Here is a 7,886-nt window from a genome sequence, read left to right as displayed (position 1 = left end):
CTTGTGTACACTGATGGCAGATGTGTTACCGTCTTAAAGGTGAAGATGTCTTGCCCAAGCACCAACACACCACGGTAGTGTCCCCCATTTATGTGTGATGGATGTTGCATTAGGGATATACCAGTGCCATGGAAAAAATTCTTGGCCATAGCAGAGCTAAGGTTGTGGTCAATATTATCAACAGCCCCAGTAGTGAACAGTCCCTGGCGCAGCTTGGGTGGGCAAAGAACTTCTTTCATGTTGAAGCGCTGGAAGACGCCATTGGCAATGTCTGCTGTGAGCTGTAGTAATCAATCATACAAAACACACATCCCTAGGCGGAAGAGTGTGTCGATCAGTCCTCTCCTCCTGGTCACAGCGTGAATCTTGAGGGTCAGGTAGAGTGGGAATTCAATGGGGTTTCTTTTTCGTGGTTGTGGTGCACTGAGGTTGACTCCATGCAAAGTGCATGCTTCACACTGTTGAACACCAGTAGCTGCAATAGTGTAAGCGCAGCATTTGTGTTGGTTGTGTTGACCAACTGAGTCTGGTGCTTGATGTTCACACCATCGAGGATCATGTTAACTAGAGCAAGGAGGGATGGGGTCACAGAATGTTCACACCATCGAGGATCATGTTAACTAGAGCAAGGAGGGATGGGGTCACAGAATTTATCTGAAAATCAGAACGGAACGCACTATCAAAGGTGAATGTTGTCTCAAACATTTCTCTAGGGACCACCCGTGCTGCTCTTACAAGGTACATCGCATCACTGTCAATCTGTCATGATCACAGGCTTTCATTAGGCGGGACCAATGTCTTTCTCAAACAAAAGAAGTGTGTCTTGGCCTTGCGAATGCGCTCTCAGATCAGGAAGCCTATCCTATATGTTAAAAATATAAAAACAAAGAACCATTGCTACAAGAGCAAGAGAGCAAGACTTCCATCCTTGCTGTCTGCACACTCTGCACATGCGCAGTAACAAATAACAATCACCACCACTGAAAGAAGAAAAGACAACTGTTGCCATTGTTGCTTCAATCTTACAAAATACAATAGGCTAAATGCAAAAAAGCCAAACAGAAAATTTGGAGCAATATAAAAAAAAAGGCAAATGAAGACCAAAAGGCCAAATCCAATTTTTATTGGCCAAACGACTCAAAAAATTCGGCTTGACAAAAAAGTCAACGGCTCAAAAAAGGCAAAACTTGTGAAATTTAGCCATAAAAAGGCCAACCTGGCAACCCTGATAATAATGAACAACACACTAACACAGGGGTCACCAACCTTTTTTGCACGCGGGCCACTTTGGCAGGAGAGCTGTGGCGGCCGCACTAATAAAATTTTAGGTAGGTTGATTTTTATGCTAGAAAAGAACGCATTTCGTACCCAGTATCCAGCGTTACATGTTGTTAATATTTATCTTTGAATACCGCAGCAACAAAATTAATCGAACAACGCTACCGCCAGGCCAAGCTCCTTCAACAACACTTTTGACTTCCTCAACAATGCCTAATAAACGAAGCCACTTGTTTTGTGCTATTATAGCGAGGCGAGCGGTTTCATCAGAATATTCATCGCCGAGCAAGAGTATGGTGTTGTTACTTCGCTTCACAAAAGATATCTTGCAAGTTGCAATTAACAGTTTCAGTAAACAAGGAAATGTTTGACACATCGCAATACAGGCAACAATAGTGACCTGCAAACATATCAGCCAAAAATGGGATCCAATAACAGGGAGAAGGAAACCAGGCACCATGAAACAAACGCTTGTGGAAATCACTGAAAAAACGTTTCTATTGTAACTCATGAACAGTGGTTCCCTCTAAAAAAGCAATGAGTTGGTTTTTTTATCCTTTTTGTGAGAGTCTATAAAACCGTCTTTCTTTGATTATTAAACAACTGTCACTTGTGGTGCTTGTCAGCATGGCAAGAATTGTTGATTAACAACATTTTGCAGTACTAAGCTAAATATTTTCATCACACAACCAGAAAAAGTCTTATAATATTTTGCCAGTTTATTATAAATTGAGTTGGCACAGCGACCTATTTTGCCAACAAAAACTTGCACAATGGGAACACTGCTCGTGAAACACAATAAATGTGAAACGCACACTAAAACTTAAAATTAGCAACCCTATGCTCACAGAAAATTTCGAAAACAGACGTTTTAATCAACCACTGGGACAGTGTGGTTGGACATCACATTGGAATAACTTTAAACGACCCCTTACCTAGAACAACAATCTGATTGGTCCGTCAGGGGAATCGTATGCAAAGCGAAAATATGCTTCCCAGAAAGGATTTTTTGCCTTCATGCTCTTTAACTCCTCAAGAAAAGTATTTTTGGTTACACTTGTGCGCTGACACCTTCCGCGGGCCGCACATAACAGCGTGGCGGGCAGCCAGTTGGTGACCCCTGCACTAACACATTCAACACTCTGTAGAATGTGTAGAAACTTTTATTATAACACATGTGCATGTTTGTACATCATACACAACACACCTTTAAGTTTAACCAATGACGTCAAATATCAATATTATGATACTTTGAGGTCATTGACTTCTCAAGGTCATCAGAGGTCAAATCTGACTTACCTCCCGATCTTAAAATGATCCTTATGGTATGTACTAACACTGGTGAAAATTTAATGCTTTAGTCATAATTTGCACAATTGTCATGATTATGAGAGGTTGTCAGCTGCAATAAAATGCTTTACTTAAGTAAAAGCATATTTTCACCATCTATTCTAGGGCTAGGCTATCTGCTGCAGTAAATTAACAACATAAATGGAAATCTGAAGTTTATCTAAAGTAAATCCATGAATCTCCTTGTCGTCTGAGATCAAGAAAGTGTAATGTTGCATTGTGATGTATGGGTAGCCTAAGTCAAAGCAGACGTACATTTTGCTCCGATGACAACCTTGCAGACTGTCTTTCTATATCTCAGCCTACACTTTAATGTTACCTAGAAAGATTAGCTAACAACGCATAAAATACTTGTTGCCTAGATTCGACCAAACTAATGTGTTTAACTGTTTGCATGTGCGTCGCAAATAACTTATCTTGCCTCTGTTTAAGATAAAGAAACTCAAGTATTATCAGTTTATATCGTTTCCTAGTTGTATGCTAAAAAAAATGTGAAATAATTTTTACATGTCTCTATTTGTGCCAAGTTAGGGCTGCCCAGAGCTTGTATGAAAACCAAACAGAGTGAAAATTATTAACTAAGTTTGTAAAGTCCATCATTCTCAATGCGATGCAATACACAGTAGGGTGGGCCGTTTTTGACTTTTTTTCGAAATTCAAAAACGGCTAGTCATAAAAAGTGGCACATGCATGAAAAAATTACGTGTGCAAAATTTCATCAGTTTGGGGGTGCATCTTCTGCCCCCGCAGGGGGGTCAAACTTTCTATTTTTTGAAAAAAAAGGAGAAATTTCACTTTCCGTTTTAATATAATTTTTTTTATAATTTTTCTACTGGCTAGTTATAAATTGTAAGTGGGATGTACCCAGAACTTTCCTATGTAAAGGCATGTTCGATGCTTAAGGTTTACTGCCCCCGCATCAACGACTAAAATGCTGAATTTTCACCAATTTGAGATGCAATTTTGTCATTGCTCAATAAACAAACTTGTCGCAAAAGGGCGAGATGGTGTTAACGCTGTACGCTCATTTATGTTCTATCCACTAACTTTGCAGGATGATACGAACTGACAAACTATAAGACGTAGTCTTGCTTAAATTAAAAGCAATAGTTGCCTACCAGCCTACGTTTGATCAGTTGCAGCTATAAAACGCAACCTATAATTTACTTCAGAATAAAAGCAATATGATCTGCAGGTTCCGTAAATGGAATGTACTGTACACTGTACAGTCCCACGTGAATTGTTATCATGATGTTGTTTACACAAATTTGTCATTTACAAACCATTAAACGTTCACTTAATAGGCTACTACAGAACCACATACAAGAGTAAACTTTGTTTGACAGCAATGTAACGATAAAAAAGAACTTGTGTTAAAAAAAAAAAAAAAAAAAAATTGTGTCAAAAACACAACAAACAACAAGGTCTTTTATCCAATTCCCAGATTATTGCTCAAATTTAGTTCTGGCTGAAGTCTAATGAATCATAAAATCTTGTTTCGACTGGAACCTAGGAATTTGTTTTCCTTGATTGTAATATTGCTTTAATGTAGGCTAGCCATCTCTTTCAACGCTGTCCACCACATGTGATGAGCATCTGTTGTGTGTGGCAGAGAAAACGTAGAAAACAACTGTTGCGAAGGCATCTTTGTTTTGATGTGCTTTTTTATCACATTGTTGTCAACACCACGCATCGCTGGGGGTTCCGTAACTAGAATATTTTGCCAGTCTATCATCTCAAAGTAACCTTCGGAACTGAACTGCAATATTGACAGGATGAATTTTTGCTGACGAGTGCTGTGAGATGATAATATTCTTGAATTGAAAATTCTTCTCCATCCTAGTTCCCTTACATAATACTGTTTGGTATAACATATGATTGCAATCAAAATGTTTTCAGGATGGGCATAAAACGCATTCCTCTATATTACTTTGTTGAGGATATTGCGAGCTTTATTCGATAGCTTCTGACCAGAGTGTAGAATTTTAAAGAAATGTTTTTAGCCATTAGTGAAATTGCTTTCCTTTATAATGGCAAACCATACTGGAATATAAACATTCATAATATAGTCCACACGTTCCACCAATACAGCTGACGCGTTAGATGCAACATATAAACGTAGAATTCTATTGGCTGTGTTCAACCATCTTGAGTGGTTCATCATATTTATACCTGGACTCCTATAGGCGAAATGAATTGATATATCTCCACTTTTCACTGTTCTGTGCATGTGTAGAAGATATTTTTGGTCAGTGCTGAGTTCATTTTCATCAATTTCAATCTCTGGTGCCGGAACTGCTTTATATTTTACAACATCTAGTTGTGTGAGAGTGGCTAATGCTTTATAGTGGGCCCAGTGAAGCTATCAGGTCTGCTAGTGTTGCCATATCTTTTATAAGATGCCTAAGAGGCAATTCATTACTATGGAGTAGGCATATTAACCATTGAAGTGGCTTTTGGAAATGATCTTCCAGGAGCTTTATCACGACGCCTTTTTGACCTATGTTTATTGCGGTTCCATCGCATCCAATTGCTATTACATTATCGTAGCTAATTTTACTGGATCCAAGATATTCAAGAATCCCGGTAACTATTGACACATTAGATCAGTTGGTTGCAGTAAAATGACCAATGAAATGATAACTTGGCTCCTCAAGTAAAGTAATGTGTTCTTCAACTGTGAAATGTTTTCGAAGTTGCCCGGCAATTTTATTTTGTTTGATGGTTTAATCTTTTCGGCCATCAAAATATATGCTTTGCAAATTTATGCACATGATAGACCTACTTTCCATTTGAGTTGTAAACCTCATCTTTTTCTCGCTCTTCTCGCTTTGCTTTTATCTATGACTGATTGAGATTCGCTATCCGTTACAACTCCCGCATCTTGTAGAAATGATGAAGCAATAAGTGCTGCAGACCTATCTGAAATACCAGTACGATCGCATGATTCAGCAAATAGGCTACTACTAAATTGGAAGTAACCTTGCTTTTTCTGGGGTTTTCCGAGGCAAAACTGGGTTGATAATCAAAATTTTCGCAGCGTTCTTTATTGGATGACAAAGTTTCGAGCGTGAATAAGAAGTTAAAGGTGTTTTAACCAAAGCGCTACTTGTGCCTGCTCCTGGGTCTTCACGTAAAAAACGGAATTGTTCTGATCTCCTCGGAAAACGTTTAAAATTAGATTTTGTGGCCGATTTATCATGTTTATCAATCACCATTGTGCGAGTTGTTCTTTGATCAAGAAGGAACTGTTGTTCTGTAACAGGGACACGATTTTCCTTCGGGCAAGTACATTGCAGAAAATTGGAACACTTAGGCTACAAAAACCGATTTCAAATATTTTTGCTTTGCAGATTCTTTCATTTGGTCCAAATTTTGCAGAAATTTAGGCCCACATCTAGAATTTGACTTCACAAGGTTATTCATTTTTTTTTCTGTAACTCTTTATCATAAATAATGTACTGATGTTCGTACCTCATTCGTATCATCCTGCAAAGTTAATGGACAGAACATAAATGAGCGTACAGCGTTAACACCATCTCGCCCTTTTGCGACAAGTTTGTTTATTGAGCAATGACAAAATTGCATCTCAAATTGGTGAAAATTCAGCATTTTAGTCGTTGATGCGGGGGCAGTAAACCTTAAGCATCGAACATGCCTTTACATAGGAAAGTTCTGGGTACATCCCACTTACAATTTATAACTAGCCAGTAGAAAAATTATAAAAAAAATTATGTTAAAACGGAAAGTGAAATTTCTCCTTTTTTTTCAAACAATTGAAAGTTTGACTCCCCTGCGGGGGCAGAAGATGCACTCCCAAAGTGATGAAATTTTGCACACGTAATTTTTTCATGCATGTGCCACTTTTTATAACTAGCCGTTTTTGAATTTCGAAAAAAGTCAAAAACGGCCCACCCTAATACACAGTCAGTGTCGGGACCTTTGAGAGAATATCTCGGGACCCGTACCAATCAGATCCTCGGGCTCCAAACAGTGGCGTAGCAGCCACTTGGCAGTTCTGGCTCTGCGCCAGCGGCGGCAGGCTGCAAGGGGGCGGAAAAATGAGGCTGCACAGTGCACACGGCACGAAAAATGAAGTAATGCAAAAATAAATAAAAAGTAAAACAAGAAAATGATTTACAAAGAGACAGCTAGCACTCCTTAAAAAATTTAAGGATAGAACAACAGCTAAAAAGCTCGAGTGCTTCTTGCGTGATGTTCGATAGCTGCAAAGCGAAAGTCACAATGGATTCACTAACGCTTAAGCACTTATGGCGACGAGGTTGACTTTTTGGAGTTAGCCGTGGAAATCGACAGATTTAAGCTGGTGCGAAGCAGTGAAACCACGTTTGATTGTAATGCAACAGCGTTTGATGTTTTACAGTGGTTAGCTAAATCACACCTATTTGATTCCACACCATATTTACGCTTGTGTCTGAAACTTTATCTTACCATTAGTGTTTCAATTGCGAGCTGTGAAAGGAGTTTCTCAAAGCTCAAAATGATAAAGTCGTATTTACGTTTTACCATGAATGATGATCGGCTATCAGCTCTATCGATTCTTTCTATCGCAAGAGACTACGTTCAAAAACTTAATTTTGAAGATATTATCATTGATTTTGCTTCGGCGAAAGCTCGTAAAGTTCAATTTTGAGGCGGCTATTGATCTTTTATTTGCCTAATACATTGTTGTCCATTTTATGTCTTTTATTTTTGGCCTTAACGCTGAGACAGTGAGGCTTCTTTCTCAAGCAATATAGAACTTTTGAGACGCGTCACATTATTTGTAATGATATTTATTGAAAAGATTGCTTAAACATGAAACTATTTCAAAATTTGCTGCAGTCTACTTAGGGCGGCATTTTCAACGAAAGCCAGGGGCGGCAGCATATGCTCCTACGCCACTGGCTCCAAATCAAGACACTTCTAAGAAAAACACGCACAAAGTCCAAAAAATAGGCTGTGGTTTCTTCAAATTCCCGAACCCCTTGAAAAGGCTCCAGGCCAGTGGCGTAGCTAGGGATTGTGCCAGAGTGTGCCGCTCGGGGCGGATTTAGATTTTTCCGCCCCTTCAAGAAAAAGCATGTGAAAATGAAATGCGTTTTTTTTATCAGATTATAATCAAAATCAAAAATCGTAGTCTGAAAGTGCCGCCTGGGGCGGTCCGCCCCCTAGCTACGCCACTGCTCCAAACCCATAAAATTATTCCGGTCCTGATCTAAAAGTACCTCATAGACCCCTTGTCAACGCTACTGGTC

This window comes from Aplidium turbinatum, chromosome 8, assembly GCF_918807975.1.
Source record: "Aplidium turbinatum chromosome 8, kaAplTurb1.1, whole genome shotgun sequence".
NCBI lineage: Eukaryota > Metazoa > Chordata > Ascidiacea > Aplousobranchia > Polyclinidae > Aplidium > Aplidium turbinatum.
This window is presented reverse-complemented; position numbering follows the sequence as displayed.